At 43.4% G+C, this 24,670-nt stretch overlaps 1 pseudogene; it reads left to right on the forward strand.

The window, feature by feature from the left end:
* Positions 1-24,670, forward strand: part of LOC117346243 — a 77,024-nt pseudogene that overhangs the window by 13,109 nt on the left and 39,245 nt on the right.

A 24,670-nucleotide genomic window follows, 5' to 3' on the forward strand; every position in this document is an offset into this window, starting at 1 on the left:
TAACAGCTAAACAGCGCGCAGCCTATCTATTAACCACCTCCACCACCCCCATGTTATCACACCAAAAAACAACTTTGCGATCACGCAACAGGTCAGGCCACAAGTCACAGGCAACTACCAAGGGGAATAATTCCAAAAGAGTGATATTTTTGGTAATCCCCCCTCAACCCAATCCACAGGCCAACGTTAGAAATAGACGGCAGATAAACGACAGATAACGTTCCGCGCACCAAGCACCTTTAAAATACAGACCAAAACCAACTCCACCCGCAGCATCAGAGTACAATGCCAAATCACCATTGGACACCGCCGGTGCTTGCATAGGTAAGGTGCCGTTAAAATCACGCAAAAAACATATCCACATACGGAGGTCCACCCGCACACCCACAGGGAGCCTCAAAAAATGCCTCTTGTTTCGCACCCCTGCCGTGGCGGCAACCAAGCGGCGGGAAAAAGCTCTACTCATGGGCAAATCCCTACACGCAAAATTAAGAGAACCCAACAGCGACTGGACCGCTTGCAATGTAGTCTTTTGCCAGGACAGTATGAGCTCAATAAAACCAAGCAACTGCCAAACCTTGGCTTCAGGAAGGCGCGTCACCAATGCCTCCGTATCCAACTCAATACCCAGGAAAACCAGGGAGGTCACCGGACCTTCCGACTTCTCCCGAACCAAGGGGATACCAAAATCCTCCACCAACCGCTCAAAAACCCCCTTCAACCGGGCACAATCCCTAGAACTGCCAGCGCCAATGAACAAAAAATCGTCCAAATAATGCACCACCAAATCCAAACCCGCCTGCTGCACCACAACCCAATGCAAAAAGGTGCTGAAAAGTTTGAAATAGGCGCAAGAGATAGAACAGCCCATAGGCAAACAACGGTCATAGAAATAAGCGCCATCAAAACGAAAACCGAGAAGAGGATAAGACCGCGGATGAATGGGTAACAATCGGAAAGCAGATTCATTATCCACCTTCGCCAACAAAGCACCTCTACCAGCCCTTAGAACGAACTGCAAGGCACAATCCACCGACGAATAACGCACAGAACACAAGTCACGGGGAATACCATCATTCACAGAAGCGCCTACCGGTCTCGACAAGTTGTGAATCAATCGAAACTTGCCCGGCTCTTTCTTAGGGATCACCGCCAATGGCGATACCATCATCTCCGGGAAAGGGCGCTCCCAGAACGGCCCTGCAATCCGACCTAAGCTAATTTCCTCACTCAACTTGACATGAACCACCGCAGACAAATGATAAACAGAGGCCGCGTTGCGCACCCGCGTAACCGAAATCCCACCCCGAAACAGTATCTCAAAACCAAAAGAAAAACCGCACTCCAATGCCCTCGCTGCTCGAACCTTGCTGTAATGGCGCAACCACGGCCGCAAGGGCCCCACCCGTATAGGAGTGGGCAACCGCTCCACCATAATCTCATTTGCTCCAACCGGCCAGACCTCCAACTGGATGTTTGGGGCACTTGAGGGCAGAATGCGGCTGTCCACAGTGGGAACACACGTGTCGGAACCTGCAGTCCGGGAATGGGCAGCTGGATTTGTTAAATCTCCAACAAGTGTCGGAACCACCTCCAACGCCCACCCCCGCCCTCACCCATGCTCGAAAGGGCCGACCACCCCCGGCACTCCCTTGCGGTACACGACTACCCGCTAACGGCACACTCAAAGGCTTGGCAGACATAAGTGTGAGCCACAAGTTAACATCTTGAGTGCCCCACGACATGTGAGTATTCTCCTCCATTTTGTCTCTGAAAGCCTCGTTGTAGTTAAGCCACGACCAACCCCCAAAACGTTGATAAGCATCCAGCACAGAGTCAGCATAATTCAACAACAGACCATAGTCACCTGGACACGCACGTCCCCAAACATAGCCAGCCGCAAAAAGGAACGCATCCAATTAAGGATGGACCGAGCGACCGGCAACTGCTTAGACTCACTAGTCCCACGCTTCGATTATTTCCGACTGCGTCTATGAACTCTGCCCTCCATAAGCTGAAATATGTCTAAACAGGAGCGACGCCGAATCTTACGCCGCAACGCCCGCGGAATCTTCTCCAAGAGTTCCGTCAACACTACTAACGCCGGAGTACCTCGCGTTGCCACCAGCAGCACCCCGCTACCGCCTGCCACCAAACAACTCAACCCGCCAGTCACATGCCCAGAAGAAGAAGAAGAAGAGGAAGACCCTGAAGAAGATGACCCCCTCCGTCGTCTCCGTCTATCCCTCCCCCGCTTCCTGGCCTTCTTCTCCCCAGCAACCACCGCAGGCGCCACATTACTCGATGTAGAGGGTCCCGCGATGGTCTCCAAGGCCGATGCGCCACCCGCAGCAGAACCGGCCTCCGTAGTGGATATGGGCGTAGACACAGAGGCGCCACCGCCAGCAGCCCCCACTGAAGCAGAAGAACATGCAGCGCTACCTCCAGCAGCTACCCTCGCTGCCTCCTGGTCGCATGTCGCCGTCGCCTCAGCTCTGACACTCCGCTGCAGCTCCGACGTGCCACCAACCATGTTGGATGAATGACTCTACGCCGCTTTGGCGCTGTAGGGGCGCTCAGGCGCCGACGAACCCTGTGAAAATAAAAGCAGAGCCAGAAGCTGATCCCGGAAAACCACCCATAGGCATCTGCCAACCCGGCCCTCCAAACCCACAAGCCCCCAGACCACCAGGGTAGCCACTGCTCCCCCCAAGGGGAACAAGTGGAACCCGGACCCCAACCGACCGGACCCGCCCACCATTGAAGAAAACCCCACGGAGCGCCCCATGGACCTTGGAAACCGGGAGGACAGGGGCCCTGCCCTCCCCCCAATGAGGTCTGCGGCCGCACCCCTTCCACCGCAGCGCCAAACGCCCCGCCCCGCTCTCCCATCCCACCTACTAGGAAGGCCTCACCACTCCCAGCAGATCCACCAGCTAAGACCATCCCCCCAATGTCAGCCTGTGAAGCAGATACCCCTCCAGAGCCCCCCTCCACAGTCAGCCCAGTCTCCACGAACAAAGCACTAGAAGTGCCTGAGCTGCAGCCAACCGGCCTGGCAGAACTCCTCCCGCCCGATTTCCCCTTTCTCTTTTTGGTCTGTAACGCTGTGCAAGACCCCGCAGCCCCAACGGAAGCCCTACCATACAATCCCAAGCCGGAGCCGGCAATCGCGATGGCTGACAACGCCTCCACTTTGGACCGCCGCTCCGGCCTAACAACCCCATTGCTACCAACCTTCTCGAACGGGTCTTTGACCAACAAGGAACCCGCCAACAGTGAGACCTCCACTTCCTCTTCCGAAGCTGACTCCGACTCCCTGCGAGCAGCCATGTCAGTTCCCTAACGAACGCGACCCAAAAACCACGGAGGAGGAAAAAAATGCCCTGGAAGACCTCAGGAGGAGTCGAGTCCTCCAGGGTGCTAGCTTTAACCCCTCGCCACTCCACCAATGAATTTAAACTTTTCCTCATTGACAGGCTTTCCAGCCAATCCCTGCCTGTCCTCTTATGCCCTTCCCCCGAACTACTCTAACCTGCCTACCCCCAGCCGATGGGCAACACGAGGGCTCAACCAGCCCCGTGTTACATTACGCCCGTCGACACGCGGTCTCGGGCTCCCATTTTCAAAAAATGCTTGCTAACAGAAAGGAAGAAAAATGGGAGAAATAAAGGAAACATATTGAGAGAGTGGAATTTAGGTTCAATAATTAGAAAATACCACTGAGTCTGAAATTCTTATTCATATTTTTATTTCTGACCCTGGTTAACCAAAAGATTTCACTGGTGGCAGAAACCACAGTTTTGTTAATTTGTTATTTGTAAGGGCCAGAACACCCAGGTAAATATGCATAGGAAAAGAACAATTTTTGAAGTGATTTATTTATTTACTAATCTTTAAGCCTGTTACATTAACGGGTATTAGAATAGATGTGTATATGTGTGTCTTTCTTTCTCTCTCTCTCCTTGGCCGCTTTCTGTCTGTCTGTCTTTCTTTCTTTCTGTCTCTCTCTTTCCTCGGCTGTCCACAACCACCCCTTGCCTGCTCCCCCTGTCCAGCAGTAGCCCTTCTCCCTTCCTTTTACCTCCCCCATGTCCAGCAGCACCTCTTCCTTGCTCCCGCTATCCAGCATCCGGCTTCCTGGTTGTTCGTGTCTGCCCTCCTCTTCAAAGCAGCCTGCTGAGGTTCTCAGCCAGCTGTAGCAAACCTCGCAGGCCGATCTGCACGTTGGTAGCACGTTCCCTCTGACGCGATCCCGTGCACCAGAGGGAACATGCTACCAAGGTGCAAAGTGGCCTTCGAGGTTCAGTACAGCCGGCCGCGAATCTCAGCAGGCTGCTTTGAAGAGGAGCAGCGGCGGCAGCAGCGGTTGGTGAGTGAGGACGGGAGGGGGAGTCGCCGGCATTTTCTCTGCCTCCGTGTTCAAAAATGGAATTTGGCAAGGACCCAGAGACCATGGTGGCAGGGATCACGCCATCCTAAGTGCGCATGCATGCTTAGGGTTTTATTATAGAGGATTTATTCATTTATTTATCCCATTGTCCCAAAGGAGCCCAGAACGGGTCACAAGAGTACATTCACAGTACAGTATAAGCAGGCCAAACTTTGGTGGGAAATACAGACTTGGTGGACATGAGGATTTAAATTACATCTTTACAGTATAGTCATAACATAGAGACTTGAAACTACAGACATAGGGCTCTTTTTACTAAGCTGTGTTAGGGTTTTTAGCGCACACGGCATTTAAGCGCACGCTAAACCCATGCTACGTGGCTAGAACTAACGCTAGTTCAATGCTGATGTTAGCATATATCACATGGCAATTTAGTGCATGCTATTCTGCATATTAATGCCTTAATGCAGCTTAGTAAAAGGAACCCTTAGTGGACATAGGGTATTTTAAATTTGCAGCATTTTCCGTAAGGACATATCTTAACATAGTGGTATAAATTTTTTACTGGATTTATTAAAAAGAAACCAAAGACTGATCTGAGAGACATTTGGAGCATTGAGATTAAGCATCAAATTTCTGCATCTCAATGGCCACGAATTTGGACTTGGAGGATGAGATGTACGCTGTCTGCATCTATGAGATAAACTTGGTTTTTTCTGTTACATAGAGAATTATGGACCCCTGTTCAATTACAAAAGTTAGATAGCTCTAAGTCTAATAGATGTTGGCAATGTCATCTTGAAGCAGGGACTTTAGACCATTTATTGTTCTATTGTCCATTTATTATGGCTTTTTGGAAAACAATTTGGGGCCAAATTAATTGTTTACTAGAAAACCCAGTGGCATTGACCTATGATACTATATTATTTGGCATGTCAATGAGGGCAAAGAGTCAGATATCTTTGAATAATAATAAGCTTTTGCTTATAATGACAGGGGTTGCCATACAACAAATTACTTGTACGGTAATTGGAAGAACTGGAGTAGACTGAATTATAATTTTGGGTGGAACTCGTTGTGCCACATGTATAAAATGGAAAGAGTAATTGCTACACAGCAGGGGTATTTAAGGAAATTTCAAGATGTGTGGAGCCGTTAACAAAATATTGTAATGAATAGATACCTTTTTTCCTTAAATTTATAAGTTCAATATTCAGGGAGGGGGTAGTTTTTAGTATATCATCATATGGTATTTTTATTTTATATTTAATATGAAAGGGGTGGAGGGAGGGAGATAAAATTATATGATTTGATTTATTGCTGAATATTAAATGATATATTTATTGTTAAAATGTTTTAACTTACTGTCACACTTGTAAGTTTTAAAATGAATAAAGATTTTATTAAATAAAAAAAGAAACTTTCAATAAAGGTTGTCTTTAAGAAAAAATAGAAGTAAACATAGAAATAGATGGCAGATAAGGGCCACGGCCCATCTAGTCTGCCCACCCCAAAGACCCTCCCCTACATTTCTTTGTGAATAGATCCCACATGTCTGTCCCATTTGGTCTTAAAATCAGGCACGCTGCTGGCCTCAATAACCTGAAGTGGAAGACTATTCCAGCGATCAACCACCCTTTCAGTGAAAAAGAATTTCCTGGTGTCCCCATGCAGTTTTCCACCCCTAATTTTCCACGGATGCCCCCTTGTTGCCGCTGGACCCTTGATGAAGAAGATATCTTCTTCCATCTCGATGCGGCCCGTGAGATACTTGAATGTCTCAATCATGTCACCCCTCTCTCTGCGCTCCTCGAGCGAGTATAGCTGTAATTTATCCAGCCGTTCTTCGTAAGGGAGATCCTTGAGTCCCGAGACCATCCGGGTGGTCATTCTCTGGACCAGTCTCAGCACATCCTTGTGATAATGTGGCCTCCAGAATTGCACACAGTATTCCAGGTGGGGCCTCACCATGGATCTATACAATGGCATAATGACTTCCGGGTTACGGCTGACGAAACCCCTCCGTATGCAACCTATGATTTGTCTTGCCTTGGATGAAGCTTGCTCCACTTGATTGGCAGCTTTCATGTCCTCACTGACGATCACCCCTAAGTCTCGTTCTGCTACCGTTCTTGTTAGGATCTCGCCATTAAGGGTGTAAGTCTTACATGGATTAAGGCCGCCCAGGTGTATAACTTTGCATTTTTTGGCATTGAAGCTGAGTTGCCAGTTCCTAGACCAGCGCTCCAGGAGGAGCAGGTCGTGCATCATGTTGTCAGGCATTGAATCTTCGTCTGTTGTGTTTATGCCCACAACATTGCCCAGTTTGGCGTCATCGGCGAATAATATCATTTTACCTTGCAGCCCTTCTGCTAAGTCACTTATAAAGATGTTGAATAGGATCGGGCCCAGGACTGAGCCCTGCGGCACCCCACTGATCACCTCCGTCATTTCTGAGAGAGTGCCGTTCACCACCACCCTCTGAAGCCTACCTCCAAGCCAGTTCCCAACCCATTTCGTCAATGTATCGCCCAATCCCATAGAACTCATCTTGCTTAGTAACCTGCGGTGTGGTACGCTATCAAATGCTTTGCTGAAGTCTGGGTACACGATATCCAGGAACTCCCCAACATCCAGCTTCCCCGTCACCCAGTCAAAGAAGCTGATTAGGTTGGATTGGCATGATCTCCCCTTAGTAAATCCATATTGACGGGGATCCTGTAGATTCTCCTCATCCAGGATCGTATCCAATTGGTGTTTGATTAGAGTTTCCATTAGTTTGCTCACTATTGATGTGAGACTCACCGGTCTGTAGTTTGCCATCTCCATCTTGGAGCCTTTCTTGTGGAGTGGAATAATGTTAACCGTCTTACAGTCCAACGGGACTCTGCCTGTACTGAGGGAGAGGTTGAAGAGTGTGGAGAGTGGCTCCGCCAAGACCTCACTCAACTCCCTAAGCACCCTGGGGTGTAGGTTGTCAGGCCCCATTGCCTTGTTAACCTTGAGTTTTGACAGCTCAACGTAGACACTGCTGGGCATAAAGTTGAAGATACTAAACGGGTCAATTGAGTCAACCCTTGTCTGTAGCTGAGGGCCAAGCCCCGGTGCTTCTCTAGTGAATACTAAGCAGAAGTATTCATTTAACAGCTGGGCTTTTTCCGAATACTTTTCCACATAGTCTCCGTCTGGTTTCTTAAGACGTACAATCCCAACTGAGTTTTTACTTCTGTCACTGATATATCTGAAGAAGGATTTATCTCCCTTCTGGATGTTCTTAGCTAGAGATTCCTCCATGTAGAATTTAGCCTCCCTGACAGCTGTTTTGACGGCTTTTGACTTGGTCAGGAAGTCTGCTCTAGAGTCCTGTTTCCCTGATTGTTTGTAAGAGACGAATGCTTTTTTCTTCTCCTTGATGAGGTCTGAGATCTCCGCAATGAACCACTGCGGCTTATTGTTCCTTCACCGTTTACTTATTAATTTAACATAGCGGTTTGTCGCTTCTTGTATGGTGGCTTTCAAAGTTGACCACATTTCTTCCACGCTATCGGTTTCTGCTTGGCTATGTAGCGCCTGGTGAACAAAGGAACCCATGTCTTGGAAGTTTGTGTCCCTGAAATTGAGGACCTTGGTCAGTGTGGTAGTTTTAGTGAAACCTTTCTTAAGATTGAACCATACCATGTTGTGGTCACTGGAGGCCAAAGTGTCGCCCACCGAGACCTCTGTGACACTTTCTCCATTGGTAAGTAAAAGGTCCAGAATTGCCTGATCCCTTGTTGGGTCCAACACCAGTTGCCTGAGACCAGCTCCCTTCATAGAGTTTAATAGCCTCTTGCTGCTGCCGGAAGCAGAGGTAAGTTTATCCCAATCCACATCAGGCATGTTGAAGTCACCTAACAGTACTGTGTCCCCACGCAAGGTGATATTTTCTATATCTCCGATAATTTCTATATCCAGGTCATCCTTTTGTCTTGGGGGTCTGTAGATTACACCAAGATACAGGCATTTGTCCTTCCCTCTGGCCATATTAACCCAAAGGGATTCCCCAGTGCATTGGACATCTGTGATTCTTGTGACCTTAATGTCATCTTTAGTATATAATGCTACTCCTCCTCCCATTCTGCCCTCCCTGTCCCGGCGAAGCAAATTGTAACCCGGTATGACCATGTCCCACCGTGGCTTCAATCTACAGAAATAGGCAGATCTTACTAGGTAAAGCACAATACAGTGTCCAAGGGTAAATTCAGAGGTAATATGAAGAATTGCAGTGTCAATTTAAGGTTACTTGAAGCACAACTTGTTCTTAAGTGATAGGGGAAACGCACCTTTCCAAATACTGGTGGTAAATCAGTCCTGTATCCCTAGCGGACTTGGTCCTTTAAGGCTCTTATGTGGATGATTTACTTTTATGTGGATGGAATTATTTTATGTGGATGATTTTAGTGTACCTTTGGAACTTTGATACTTTCAAATAAAGTCCATTTGGGAACATCGTCACTCAACAAAGAACAGATACCAATTTGTTTTTTTTCTCAAAGCACTCTACGGGGCAACACTGTACTGCTTGGGGACTTCAACATGCCTGATGCAGACTGGAACACATTTTCAGCAGCCACCAGTAGCAGCAAGAGGCTTTTGGCCTCCATAAACGGTGCACAACTAAAACAGATGGTAACGGAGCCCACTAGGGCCCAGGCGATCCTTGACCTGGTACTCACCAATGGGGAAAGCGTCTCAGAGGTCTTGGTAGGAGATACGCTAGCCTCCAGCGACCATAACATGGTATGGTTCAACCTTAGGAAAGGATTCCCTAAATCAATCACAAAAACAAAGGTACTTAACTTCCGGGGCACCGACTTCACACGCATGGGAGATTTCATCCATCAGACGCTGCAGGACCAAGCAGAGACCGGTAATGTGGAAGCTATGTGGTCGTACCTGAAATCATCCATACACGAAGCTACTAATCGCTACATAAAATCGGTAGACAAACGGCAAAGAAACAATAAACCCCAATGGTTCACTGAGGAGATCTCGCATTTCTTTCCTACAAACTTACGCAGAGAAGGGAAACTAAAGTAGAATATAAGACCAGGTCCGCAGCGGTCAAAACAGCAGTTAGGGAGGCCAAACTTCGAGTGGAAGAAACTTTGGCAAAAAACATTAAAAAAGGGGACAAATCTTTCTTCAGGTATATTAGTGATAGGAAAAGGAACACAGACGGCATAGTACGCCTTAGAAGACCGGACGGAAACTACGCGGTGGCGGATTCTGAAAAAGCTGAAATACTAAATGAATATTTCTGCTCAGTCTTCACCTGTGAGGCACCGGGACACGGACCACAGTTGAAGGCAAAACAAATTGCGGAAGACCCGTTTCAGAATTTTGAGTTCACACCTGAAGACGTCTACAGCGAGCTGACAAGGCTCAAGGAGAACAAGGCCATGGGACCGGACAATTTACAGCCAAAAGTGCTTAGAGAATTGAGAGATGTTCTGGCGGAACCGTTGGCCGTGCTCTTCAATCTCTCACTAAGCACGGGGAAAGTTCCGTTGGACTGGAAAACAGCCAACGTCATTCCTCTGCATAAAAAGGGTTGCAAGGCTGAGGCTGCGAACTATAGACCGGTGAGTCTCACTTCAATAGTGAGTAAACTCATGGAAACACTAATTAAGCATAAATTAGATACGGTCTTGAATGAGGGGAATCTCCGGGACCCCAGTCAACATGGATTCACCAAGGGTAGGTCCTGCCAGTTCAATCTTATTAGCTTCTTTGACTGGGTAACTAGAAGGCTGGACTCAGGAGAGTCCTTAGACATCGTATACCTTGACTTCAGCAAGGCTTTTGACAGTGTCCCACACCGCAGACTGCTGAACAAGATGGAATCGATGGGGTTAGGAGTAACACTAACTGCATGGGTTAAAGATTGGCTAAGTGGCAGACTTCAGAGGGTGATGGTTAACGGTACCCTCTCCAAAACGTCGGAAGTGACCAGCGGAGTGCCGCAGGGCTCAGTCCTGGGTCCACTCCTCTTCAACATATTCATTAAGGATTTGACTCAAGGGCTTCAAGGTAAGGTAACCTTATTCGCTGATGATGCCAAACTATGCAATATCATAAACGGCTACAATCTGCAGAATACTATGGTACAGGACCTCCGTACTTTAGAAAGTTGGTCCTCTGTCTGGCAGCTGGGCTTCAACGCCAAGGAATGTAAGGTCATGCATCTCGGAAATGGAAATCCATGCAGAACTTACACCTTGAATGGAGAAACTTTGACCAAGACTACAGCAGAACGAGACTTGGGAGTGATCATCAGTGCAGACATGAAGACTGCTACTCAAGTGGAGAAGGCTTCATCTAAGGCACGGCAGATGATGGGTTGTATCAAGAGAAGTTTCGTCAACAGGAAGCCTGAGGTCATGATGCCATTATACAGAGCCATGGTGAGACCTCATCTAGAATACTGTGTGCAATTTTGGAGGCCACATTACCTCTAAAGATGTGCTCAGAATTGAGTCGGTTCAGCGGATGGCCACCAGGATGGTCTCGGGGCTAAAGGGTCTCTTGTACGAAGAGAGACTGAACAAATTGCAGCTCTATACTCTCGAGGAGCGTAGGGAGAGGGGAGACATGATTGAGACATTTAAGTACATCACGGGACGGTCGAGGTGGAAGATGATATCTTTCTTCTCAAAGGACCCTCGAACACAAGAGGACATCCGCTCAAACTCAGGGGAGGGAAGTTTCGTGGAGACGTCAGGAAGTACTTCTTCACGGAACGAGTGATAGAGCATTGGAACAAGCTTCCAGTTCAGGTGATCGAGGCCCGCAGTATCCCAGACTTCAAGAACAAATGGGATACCTATGTGGGATCACTGCGGGAGTCATACCAATAAATAGGGTCGCTAGGATATAGACTTAATAGAGCAGGTCAGTAGAGTTAAGGGGGCCAGTAGACTTAAAAGGGGGTCAATGGTATGGGCAGACTTGATGGGCTGTAGCCCTTATCTGCCGTCATCTTTCTATGTTTCTATGCAAGGAAGTTTTTCTTCACCCAAAGGGTCATGGACACTTGGAATGCGCTACCGGAGGAAGTGATCGGGCAGAGTACGGTACAGGGATTCAAACGGAGACTGGACAGATTCCTGGGGGATAAAGGGATCGTGGGATACTGAGAAAGTATAGAAACCCAACCAGGTCGTGCATGTGCAAGACCGGAGGGCTAGGACTTCGATGGGAAGATAGGACTCATCAGGAAACCAAGGTGGCATGGGGGCCCCTTCGGATGATTTAGACAGGTCATGACCTGTTTGGGCCGCCGCGGGAGCGGACTGCTGGGCTAGATGGACCTATGGTCTGACCCGGCGGAGGCACTGCTTATGTTCTTATGTTCTTATGTTCTTATGTTTCTATGTTTCTATGTTCTTAGGAAGGGGAGGATCCTTAGTGCCTGGCTGACCAGAACAAAGCACAAATCTCACTTACCTTATACACAAGACACCGTAATATACAATGCCATAGAAAGAAAAAGAACATTTAAGAAGTTTCAAGTTTCAAGTTTAATAAAAATTTGATTAATCGCTTTATCTGAATTCAAAGCGATGTACATTTTGATAAAATTACATTGTTAAAATTATTACTACAATAAATAAAACAAACTCAACTTAAGACAAATGCAACAAAATTGGAAACATAAGGAATTGGGGGGAGAATTTACATTGTATTAAAAGTCTGGAGAGACATATAGGGAAAGTACATAAGGGAGGGTAGGGTGATGGAAAAAAGAGAAAAAAAATGATTTCTGATTTTTTGAAAATCAAGTTATAATTAATTTATAAATGCATCATTGAAGAGAAAAGTTTTCAATTTACTTTTGAATTTTTCTATGTTAGAACAGCAAAAGACAACCAGAGCCTGGGACCAACAAGATTTGAATATTGACCAGACAACAAAAGGTAGAAAAATTAATTTTTTTCTGTTTTATGATTGCAATATGTCAGATTTGAAAAGTATATCCGGCCAGAGCTGGTTTTAGACCGCAAACGTGAGCTAGGATTTAACAGAGAGAGGAAAAGTCCTTTTTATTTCTTTATTTTGTTTACACCACAGCACCAGTGTGGTTAGGAGAAGCCAAAGGGGGTGAAGAAGCTATAAAATAAACCTACCAGGATGTTTGAAAAAAAAAAAAAACAACAACACCCAATTGGGCGGGAAAATAGAATCGAATCAAAAAACCAATTCAATAGGCAGAATTGAATCGAATCTAATTTTTTTTTCCTGAATCGAGCAGCACTAGTAGACACCCTACCTGCGGTTTAGGAAAAGGGGGTAGAAAAGGAAACAAAAATCACCCATCATAGAAACCAGTCACAACCTATCATTCAATTCTTGGTAAATTAACCCAGACCTGATGGGCCAACATTAGCTTCCACGTCTACTGTAATATTACTCTTTCTATCTGATCTGGTTCAAAGAATTCATATTTAGTATTTGACAATGTAACTAATCATTTAGAGGGAAACTTGAGAAAGAAACTAGCACACACCATTCTCTTTAAATTGTGCTTTTGCGTGATTGACTTAAAAAAAAAAAGCAACCAGAATATGAAATGGAGAAAATATTTTCTCTCAACAGCCCCTTTACTCTGCTCTCTCTCCCTGAGAATTTAGTACACCTCTTCTGCTACCTCAATCTAGCTGATTTTGTCATCTCATACTTTTTCTCATGAAGAGATTTACAAAAAGCAGTTTACGATACATTTCCCCTATCTATCCAGGCAGGCTCAAAAACAAAGTTTGGTACATGAGCAATGGAGGGCTTAAGTGACTTTCCCAGAGTCACAAGGAGAAGGCTGGGATCAAACTCACAACCTCAGGGTGCTGAGGCAGGAGCTCTAACAAGTAGGCCACACTTCCACTTAACATTACAATCATCTTCTAAATATTTGACAAGTGAATGAAACATAATTTAACATGACAAAGATGGTGATGAATTCATTCTTTTTATTTTTCAACAGATCAGTTACACCTCAGGGAATCTTTTCATGAGTGACACGGTAAAGTTTCCTAATTTCTACCGGACTGTCCCCAGTGAGCTACACCTTTGTGCTGGGATAGTCAGGTTACTGAAGCATTTTGGCTGGACCTGGGTTGGTATCATTGCATCTGATGATGAAAACAACATGAAGACTGTGCAGATCCTTAAAGAAGGGATTGAACGGAGTGGAGGTTGCATTGAATTCATAGAAACCTTAAACCAATCCAATCATCTAATTTCTAAAACTATCAAAAATATTTTACGGATCATCGAATCATCTTCAACTAAAGTGATTATTTTCTATTATCATAGTGATCACATAGAGCTTTATATGCAAATACACATCTGGAAAGCAGCTGCAATGATTTGGATTGCTATTGTTGAGTTGGAATTTATCGTACCCTTAATAGTTCGTAGGAAAAATACTTTAGTTTTCACTGTAAGAAAGAAGAATATTCCAAACTTTTATAAATTTATCCGTGAGGTGAATCTTGCCCGGCTTCCAAGTAATTATTTTACAAGGGTGTGGTGGGATGACCTGTGTAACAAACATTGCCCCAAGAGAATCCAAAGATCCTGCAGCAGAAATGAAACAAAAGGCAGTCTCAGACATTGTCACATCATAAACTCTGGGAGCAGCTATAATGTATACAATGCTGTGTACGCCCTGGCACACGCACTGCAGGCCATGGTCACTTCTAGTTTTGGAAATACTACCCTATGGAATGGAGAAAGGGAGAGATTTTTGGATATTTTGCCATGGAAGGTAATTTGATTTAGGGCTACTTTTATCAAACAAATTAGCATGGGCCAGCACGGCAAATGCACCAAAGCCGATAGGGATTTAAAGGGCTTCAGTGCATTTGTCACACAACACTCACTTGCATGAATTCATAAAAGAGACTTTTAATTTAATTTGATTTAATATATTCCTATACCACCTCTATAATATTCAAGGTTGTGTACACTTAGGCCCAAATTCACTAAATTGCACCTCAGGATAGGCAGCAGTAGGTGCCCCACTCATGCCTAGCTTAATTGTTTTAATTGGTGTTAATTGGCATGGTAATTGACCGCGTTGTTTAAAACCTATTAAAGTTATTTAAAAAGTAGGTGCCTGCAAAAAAAGGATGCTGTAATCATCTCTACAGAGATGCCTAATGGCACATAAGGTCAAAGTAGGCATGGCTTAAGCTGGCACTGTGAGGTGTCGCTATAGACACGATTCTCATCAAAGGTAGGCACTGGAAATGTAGTCCTACAAAGCCTTGGCCTATATTTCCAGCACCTACCTTTGACATTAGCCGTGATTCTGCAATTGGTGGTGTAGGGTGATTGACATACGATAGGTTGTGTTTTTTAAGGTGGCCGCTGATTACTGTGCTGTTTGCAGAATATGGCCTTAATGCATACGTAATTAAAATCAACAATAAAATTACTAACATAGACAAAGCGTAAACAGCTTAATCTGCTAAATATAATATCTGCTAGTTATTATATTTCAAAAAATGACAATTCCACATCATAATGCACATCAGCGTTAATCATCCCATGGCATCACCACAAAGCCAACCATCTCCATTCTCAACCTTGAAATGAATAAGCCTTCTCAAACAACTTGGTTTTTAGGCCACTTTTAAAGGCTTTCATATCCTTCACTAACCTTAAATAGGCTGGTAACATAATCCGTAACTTCAGACCCATGATGTAAAATATTGAAGCACTATAATCTTCCAACCTCGCCATTTTTAAAAAAGGAACGTTCAACAATGCTATTCCCACCAACCTCGAAGCTCTTGATGGTTGATATAGATGTAATTTAGTGGCCAGTACAACTGAAGTTGAACTATTCTGAACTCAATAGGTAACCAAAGTAGTTGTTTCAAAATTGGGGTTATATGTTCTCAAGAGCATCCTCCCACTATCCGTGCTGCTGTATTTTGGGCACCTGCATTGCCTTCAACAGATTTTTGGGGAACACCCAAACATCCTTTGTTAGAGGAATGTTATTTTCAGAAACATAGGCTTGCAGTGATCTGCATTTTGCTGACTGCCACCAGCGTTAAACCTGGAAATTTAATGCTGTACCACATTCTGAAGCTAGGATTAAATTTATGGATTTGTAGTGCTGGTTAAATGCAATATTCAGCTCTTAACCAGCCATGAGGGACCGCATAAAGAGAGAACTGACTTTTATGAGCTCCTACTTCTGCAGTTAACTTGGCTGTTTAAGTCCCAAATGTCAGCACTAACCTGGCCAAGTGCTAGCTCTGACCCTGGAACATCCCCCCAAATGCCCAGTTTTTTTAATTGCATGTAGAATTCCACAAGAAACTAAAATAAAACAAATGTCAGTATAACATTCTAGACAAAATTATAATATTACAAGCAACCCTTTGAGCCCTTATTAAGACAGAAGTTGTTACATCACAAATATAGGGAAAACAACAAGCTTAATTTATCCTATTACTCTAACAAGCACAGCAAAATAGCTAAATGTTCCCCAAAAGCCTGTTTGTCCCGAAGCTATATGACAACAGGATGTTGGTTCTTTTTCCTGTCCAGCTTTTATGCAGTTAGAAACATAGAAACATAGAAAGAAGACGGCAGAAAAGGGCTATAGCCCATCAAGTCTGCCCACTCTACTGACCCACCCCTTTAAGTCTACTGACCCCCTTTTAAGACTACTACCACCACTACTGACCCGCTCCTTCAAGTCTATACCCTAGCGACCCTATTCCTTGACTTGACCCTCGTAGGGATCCCACATAGGTATCCCATTTATTCTTAAAGTCTGGGATGCTGCTGGCCTCGATCACCTGCACTGGAAGCTTGTTCCAATGATCAATCACTCTTTCCATGAAGAAATACTTCATGGCATCTCCATGAAATTTACCTCCCCTGAGTTTGAGCGGATGCCCTCTTGTGGCTGAGGGTCCTTTGAGAAAGAAAATATTATCTTAAACCTCGACACGTCCCGTGATGTACTTAAAAGTCTCAATCATGTCTCCCCCTCTCCTTATGTTCTTCGAGAGTGTAGAGCTGCAATTTGTTCAGTCTTTCTTCGTACGAGAGACCCTTGAGCCCCGAGACCATCCTGGTGGCCATCCGCTGAACCAATTCGATTCTGAGCACATTTTTACGGTAATGTGGCCTCCAGAATTGCACAGAGTATTCCAGATGAGGTCTCACCATGGTTCTGTACAACGGCATTATGACTTCAGGCTTCTGGCTGTCAAAACTTCTCTTTATACAACCCATCATCTGCTGTGCCTTAGATTAAGCTTTCTCCACTTGAGTGGCAGTTTTTATGTCTGCACTGATGATTACTCCTAAATCTCGTTCTACTGTAGTCCTGGTTAAAGTTTCTCCATTCAAGGTGTAAACTCTGCATGGATTTCCGCTTCCGAGTTGCATGACCTTACATTTCTTGGCGTGAAGCCCAGCTGCCAGGTCGAGGACCAACTTTCTAATGTAAGCAGGTCCTGCGCCATAGTATCCTGTGCCATAGTGCCCTATATATTGCATTCACTTACTATATTACATAGTTTGGCATCATCAGCAAATAATGTTACTTTACCCTGCAGCCCTTGAGTCAGATTCCCTATGAATATGTTGAAAAGGAGTGGACCCAGGACAGCCATGCAGCACTCCGCTGGTCACCTCCGATGTGTTAGAGAGGGTACCGTTAACCACCACCCTCTGAAGTCTGCCACTTAGCCAATCATTGACCCATGCAGTTAGTGTCTCTCCTAACTCCATCGATTTCTTCTTGCTCAGCAGCCTGCAGTGTGGGACGCTGTCAAAAGCTTTGCTGAAGTCCAGGTACACAACGTCCAAAGACTCTCCCAAATCCAGACTTCTTGTTACTCAGTCAAAGAAGCTGATGAGATTGGATTGGCAGGACCTACCCTTGGTGAATCCATGTTGACTGGGTTCCCGCAGACTCCCCTCATTCAAGATCGTGTCTAATTTATGTTTAATTAGTGTTTTCATGAGTTTACACATGATCGATGTGAGACTCACCGGTCTATAATTCGCAGCCTCTGCCCTGCAACCATTTTTATGCAGAGGAACGATGTTAGCTGTTTTCCAGTCCAAGGGAACTTTCCTCGTATTTAGTGAGAGATTGAAGAGCACGGCTAACGGTTCCGCCAGGACATCTCTCAACTCTCTGAGCATTCTTGGGTGTAATTTGTCCGGTCCCATGGCTTTGTTCACCTTGAGTCTCGTCAGTTCACTGTAAACGTCTCCTGGTATGAACTCAAAATTCTGAAATGGGTCTTCAGTGTTTTGCTTTGCCTTCAACTGTGGACCGTGTCCCGATGCCTCGCAGGTGAAGACTGAGCAGAAGTATTCATTCAGTTCAGTATCATCATTAAAATGATGGCTATATCTTCTATGGGTAGCTACAAACAGCAATGCTATGGGTTCTTGGTGACATTATAAGAAACTTTTTAGTATACCGCTTAGCTGGCATAATAGTTCACAGCCATGTACAAGTTTCCTGCAACAGGTGTCCTCTCAGGCAAATAGAGTGCCTTCCTTTCAGGCTATTACTACCTTTATTAAGGTCTTGTGTCATCCCTACTTGCACTATTAGATTTGGTTCAAAAATATTTTAGAGATATGTAGGAATAGCTGAAGATAATTTATCACCTGTACATCCTTTCCTGAAAAGTCTGCAAGAGACCTTGGCAAAGGAGAGCAATATGTGCAAAAATGTGATGGATACCCTGGAGACTGAATTAGACTTAGGGCACCTTTTCCTAAGGTGTGCTATGCTTTATAGCATGTGGAAAATATTAGCACACGGTAACCACGTGCTAAACACTAAGACATGCATGTTAGTCTATGGTTAGCACGTGTGTAGATTTAACGCTCGCTAAATGCGCTAAAATGCTTAGCACACCTTAGTAAAACAGGGGGTTAGTTACACAGAGGCTGACGCTAGTGGTCACTTATGACATATGAATGAGCAGTAATCAGATTTATCTGATTTTTCTATAATGATTGAAAAAAGGGAAACATTAATATTTGGTGTATAAACTAAGGCCCTCTTTTACTAAGGTGTGCTAACCGATTAGCGCATGCATGTTAGTCTATGGACGCATTAGCTTTTAGCCTGTATTAATCATTAGCACACCTTAGTAAAAGAGGGGATAAGAGTTCTTGCCCTGGGAGTATCATTTCCTTTTCTTTTTTTGAGGACCAAACAGAATTAGGATTACTAAGCTAAAAATAAATAGTTGTCTTGCTGTATAGTTGGCTGTAGGAATTCTTTCTGAGAATCTTTCATGTGGTGCAGTATTATTCCTTTATTCCTATTCTTGACTCTGTGTATTGTGGATTAACAATTGTAATCCTTGGGGATCGCATATAGTGGTCATTATGCAATAAATCATTTTCCCCAAGGAGAGGAGACTGATGTACTGCTCCTGAAAGATCAGAAGATGGAGTGGATTCTGAGGAAGTGTGGGGCAGTTGATGGATCAGGTTGCTTAATATTACAGTGTAAACAGTGTGAAGCTACCTCAGCCACAAGTCAAGAGGAGGAAGGCTGAGAGACAAAGGCAGCATCTCCTTCATACAGTTTTGAAAAATAATGTGCCACAGGAGTCAAAGAGCTAATATCTGATAGGGGCTCTGTAGACAACTGAGGCATATTTTTTAGAGGCAGAGAAATATCCTCACTAAGAGAAGGCGAAGATGCTCTTTTTGCTGCTGCTTACAATTTAAAGTTTATTTAAAATTTGATTAAAATGCTTATAAAACTTTCTAAGCGCTATACATAATAATAAATTGGGTACAAAGCATACAGAGATGCATAAATAAAACACACCCATGACAATCAAGTAGGGATTAGTTTCTGGAAGCTGGTCCAGGGGAGGGATCGCGGGGACATGTGATTTTCTTTACAACGTGGCCTCGCTCATGAGATGGATACTTGAATTACACATGGGGGAACATGGTGTGTACCCTAAGGTTTAATCACCCACTGGACCACCCCATATGACCCTATGACATGCTTGGGGGTAGAAAATGGTTCCAGAAGTCACCTAACATGCCAAATCCATATTTTAGAGCCCTGTCGAGCACCTGGAAGTGGTGATACCAGGATGTAGGGGATACTGTAGAAAACTGGGCTATGACTCCTATTCACCATAATCTGGAATTCCCTCCCACATTGGAGGGCAGCAAACACATTAGGGAGCGCTATGGGAGGGACTGTACTTGGAACACTGTGCACAGCTTAGCCGGGGTGGCTTTCCTGCGTATGAAGATCTCTGAAGGGATGGGAGGTAGATACTATGCCTTATTTCACATACCTTAAATTAAGGCATTTTTACCACCAAAAATATTGCAGTCATTCCGAAGGGGGATCATTCCTGCACATTGACAATATCTTTCTCCAACTCCTATTTACTCATAACTCAGTCTCCTTCTGGTATGGGGTAGGCTGGGAGGTGAAAAAGCTCTCTCATCTAGGATGTTTGGCCAGGCAGTAGTCTGTTGATCTGGGCACTGAGGTCACAGACAAGTTTCTGTGGGACTCCTTTGCCCAAATATTTTTATGTTTGTGGAATGCCCAGCTACAGGAATTGCAATACAAAATACTTCTTAGGGCCAACATATTACAATCTCAGGGGGAACAGGCTGGTCTATGGGAAGAGGAAGAATGTATGAAATGCAAATGTGTGAGGGGTTCACTGCTTCATATGTTGGTAGAATGTGATGCTCTAGGTTCTTATTGGAGAGGTGTGTTGGATTTCTTGGACTCATTCCTTCGGGTCTCAATTGGGTCATATGAGCTTCTGGTTCTTGAGGAGAGATATAGGTCGGAAGTTTTTAACCAAGGTGGCGTCTCTGTCAGGTTTAGGAATTACTACAATGGTGGCTTCAGTGAAATTAAATTGTTTATCTGGATTGGAATGAAGGAAATTATAGTATGTAAGTAGATGAGGAGCTAAGATGTTTCGAAATTGTTTATAAAATTCGTTAGTGAAACCATCTGGACCAGGGGCTTTCCCAGTCGGTAGGGAAGATATAGCAGTTTCTATTTCTGTTGTGGTTATCGGAGAATCTAGTTCCAATTTAACAGGGTCCGATATGGTCGGGTGAGATAAGGAGGAGAGAAAAGAGTCTATATCTGATTCAGGAGCCGTAGATTCAGATTTGTATAATGAAGTATAAAAATTTTCGAATTGAGAAGAAATTGAAGATCTGGTTTTGACTAATTGTCCTAATGAATTTTGGATAGATGTGATATATAGTCTTTTAGATTTAATTTTAAGATATCTGGCTAAAGGACGACCCATAAGATTATCACCCATATAATGGCCAGAATTAGAGATGAAGATATCTCGTCTGGCTGTGCATGAAACTAGAGTATTATATTCATATTTAAGTTTTTGGATACTTTGGAGAATAGTTGGGTCATGTAAATGATTAGACATATGTTGTAGTTCTAGTGTTTTAATAGAGTTTTCTAATTCTTTTTCCTTTTTCATGGACTGTTTTTTTTTCCAAGAGGCAATTTTTATCAGTTCACCTCTAAGGGTTGCTTTGTAAGCTTCCCAGATTATGGAAGGACAAATTTCAGGATCTTTAGAGTTATTTTCAAAGAATTCTACTGTGAATGAATTGATTTTTTCAACAGTTTCTTCATCTAAGAGTAGGGCGTTGTTTAGCCGCCAAGATGGAGATTCTTTACGTGGAGCCGAAATAGAGGTGTATAAAGAAATGGCAGCATGGTCCGTAAGAGAGATTGGATGGATAATAGTATTAGTGAGGTCTTGAATGAGTGAAGAGGATATGAGAAAGAAATCAATTCTCGAGTATGTATTATGTGGTGGTGAAAAATGTGAGTATTCTCTACCTTTCGGGTAAAGTAATCGCCAAGGATCTACAAGGGAGAAGGCATTTTTTAGAGCTTGAAGAGCTGTGAAAGATTTGGATTTGGATGGTTTACAAGAAGAAGATCTATCAATATACAAGTCTTGGATTTGATTAAAGTCCCCTCCCAATATTAGAGAACAAGAACTGAATTCAATTAGCGCTAACTGAATGTCTCTAAAAAAGTCCGGGTGATCTTTAACCGGGCCATATATATTGAGAAGAACAAAATCCTTTGAATGCAATGCAGCATGTACCAGACACCATCTTCCCTCCGTGTCTGTTTTAATTGAATGAATAGTGGGAGAGAGATTATCTTTAAGAAAGATTGAAACACCATTTTTCTTTTGATGAGTTGCAGGGGAATATATATGAGCGGAATATCCCTTTAGTTGAAATTTCGTGGCGGCAGCAGATGGGAGGTGGGTTTCTTGTAAGAAAATTACATCTGGATGTTTGTTGGACACATAATTAGATATCTTTTTTCTTTTAATGGGATGATTTAGGCCATTCACATTAAAGGAAAAGACATGTAGGTCAGCCATAATATATGATATGCAGTGGAGAAATATGCAGTATATCACATTTGTCGAGAAAGAATGATTGATATAATATTGAGATTAAGTAGACACTCCTGTCTAAGAAGAAAGGTAGAAAAAATATTGAAATAAAAAAGAAGAAATCAGTAATAACAGCATAATATGTGGTCAGAAAGGAATTATACCAAACTATTATGCTTATCTTGAAGTATTTTAAAGATGCTCCTATGAGCATAGAATGACACACGTAAAGCATCTAACAAAATCCACACCTAATCGGTAATATAGAATGTGAGATTAGTGTGCTTAACTTATTAGGCTATACAAAGTATGTATTTCATTACATAGCATATTAAGATAAGAGCTTATTGGTTCAGACTAAGATAACTAAAATGGGATTGATTTAATCGAACAAAGACCTCAAAACAAACTGTATGGTATCAAGTAAAATTAAGTCATTGGGGTATTATTGATCATAGTCTCAGGCATAGAGTCTATAAATAGTTGTACGGTTATTTTGTCTGTGAATGTGTGTGGTTTCCCATCTCTCCATATGCGTAAAGACGCCGGATACACAAGTGCAAATCTCACTCCACGACGATGAAGCGTGGAACATAGTGGCACCATTGTCTTGCGAAGGTTGGATACATGTAGGGAGTAGTCGTTAAATAATAGTAATTTTTGACCTTCATATTCAAGTCGACCTTTTTTCCGAAAGGCTTGTATGATGAGCTCTTTGTCTTTCCAGTTGATATATCTAGCAATAGCTGTTCGCGAGTGGTTGTTATTTTTTGTACGTTGTCCCAAGCGGTGAGCCCGTTCGCATAGAAAACCAGTCTCAGGGGTCACTAGGCCAAGTTGTTTTGGGAGCCAAAGTTGAAAGAATTGGTATAGATCTTGATCAGTACGGAGATCAGGTAGCCCTATAACTCGTAGATTGTTGCGGCGTTGTCGATTCTCCTGGTCATCCAAACGTGTTGTCAGTGATGCTACTTGATTTTGCAATGCAATTACATTTTCGCGATCTTGCAAAGTTGCATCTTCATTTTCAGACACCCTTTGCTCCACTGCTGCAATTCGTCCAGCATGTGCTTCAAAACGATCGTTAATACAGTCTACAGCCAATTGTAATTTAAGAAATTTATCTTCCAGGGCCGCAGTGACCATTTTTGAAATTTCTTGAGCCCAATTATAAAATAATGGCAAAATTACTTGCATTAAGACTCACCAAAGCGATCCCACATCTTATACATAAAGATCAAACGGGGTTTATTAAACAAAGATATATAGGAGATAATCTGCGCCTCTTTCACCATATAAATGCTCACGCTAAAACACTGACAGACCCAATAATAGGCCTAGCTATAGACGCTGAAAAAGCCTTTGATCGAGTGGAATGGCCTTTTCTTTTCTATGTCCTAAAATGGTATAATTTTGGCTCATTTTTCACGAAATGGATAGAAACATTCTATCACAGTCCTACCGCTCGTATTCTAATTAACAATTCTTTATCCAATAAATTTCCCCTTCACAGAGGCACTAGGCAGGGCTGTCCTCTCTCACCACTACTTTTCAATTTAGTGTTGGAACCTCTTCTTTCTGCTATTAGACAAAGCCCACTAATTAACGGTATCCCCTCCTTAAACCGAGACTTCAAATTAGCAGCCTATGCTGATGATGTATTAATTTTTCTTAGGAACCCTCAATCTTCTCTTCCTCATCTTATACACATCATCAAACAATACTCCTGCTTCTCAGGATACTCTGTCAATTGGGAGAAATCAGAAATCTTTCCTCTGAACAATAACATTCTCCAATCAGACTTGACTAACTTTCCATTCACATGGTCAAATGAAGCTGTGAAATATTTGGGGATTTTAATACACAAAGATCCAGTCCTTGCTCAAAATCTTAATATATCCAAAATCAAAAACTTAGTTCTTAACACTACATCTCGGTGGTCTCCACTATACTTGTCTTGGTGGGGCAGGATATCATCCATCAAAATGACCCTAGCACCTAAAATTAATTACATTCTCTCAATGCTCCCTCTTTTATGCCAAAAATCATTTTTCCATTGGCTAAATAAGAAGCTATCTGAATTTATATGGAACAAGAAAAAACCTCGAATTGCTCTAGCCAAGCTGAAGGCCTCTAAAATTAACGGTGGTCTTAACTTCCCTGATTTCTACCACTATTATATTGCTTCATTAGCTAAATATGGAGCCTACTGGGTTAATGACTCCTTTTCTCAAGACCCTCCTACTTGGTTTGAAATGGAATGTTTTTTATGCAAACCTCTTCACATCTCTTGCTTACTAACGATATCAATACCCAGACACTTGAGAAAATATCCTCTTTTCATTTCAACGCAGCATGCTCTCCATCACTTAGATGATATAGCCGAAATCTCAGTTAGGATTAGCCCACTCATATCCCTTTGGAATAATCCCAAAATACAAAACCAAGGCAAATCCCTTTCATGGAAACGGTGGCAGCGGGCAGGTATATGGTTTGTTCATCAACTATTTACTCTTAATACGACAATTCCTTTTGATATACTTTGTTCCACATACCTGCTACCATCCTCTGCTTATCCACAATGGATTTTACTCAGTGAAATACTATCTTCTGTGTATATACAATATGACTTTATGACTTCCAAAAATACTATATACCACTGGTCTTCGTGGTCTCTATCAAAAGGAAAAGCTATATCTTTTTTCTATAATATTCTAAGAGATCAATCCTTTACTTTTTCATATCATGCTATGAAACACTGGGATAATATATTAACCATTCC

The sequence above is a fragment of the Geotrypetes seraphini genome, chromosome 12, assembly GCF_902459505.1.
Source record: "Geotrypetes seraphini chromosome 12, aGeoSer1.1, whole genome shotgun sequence".
Lineage (NCBI taxonomy): Eukaryota > Metazoa > Chordata > Amphibia > Gymnophiona > Dermophiidae > Geotrypetes > Geotrypetes seraphini.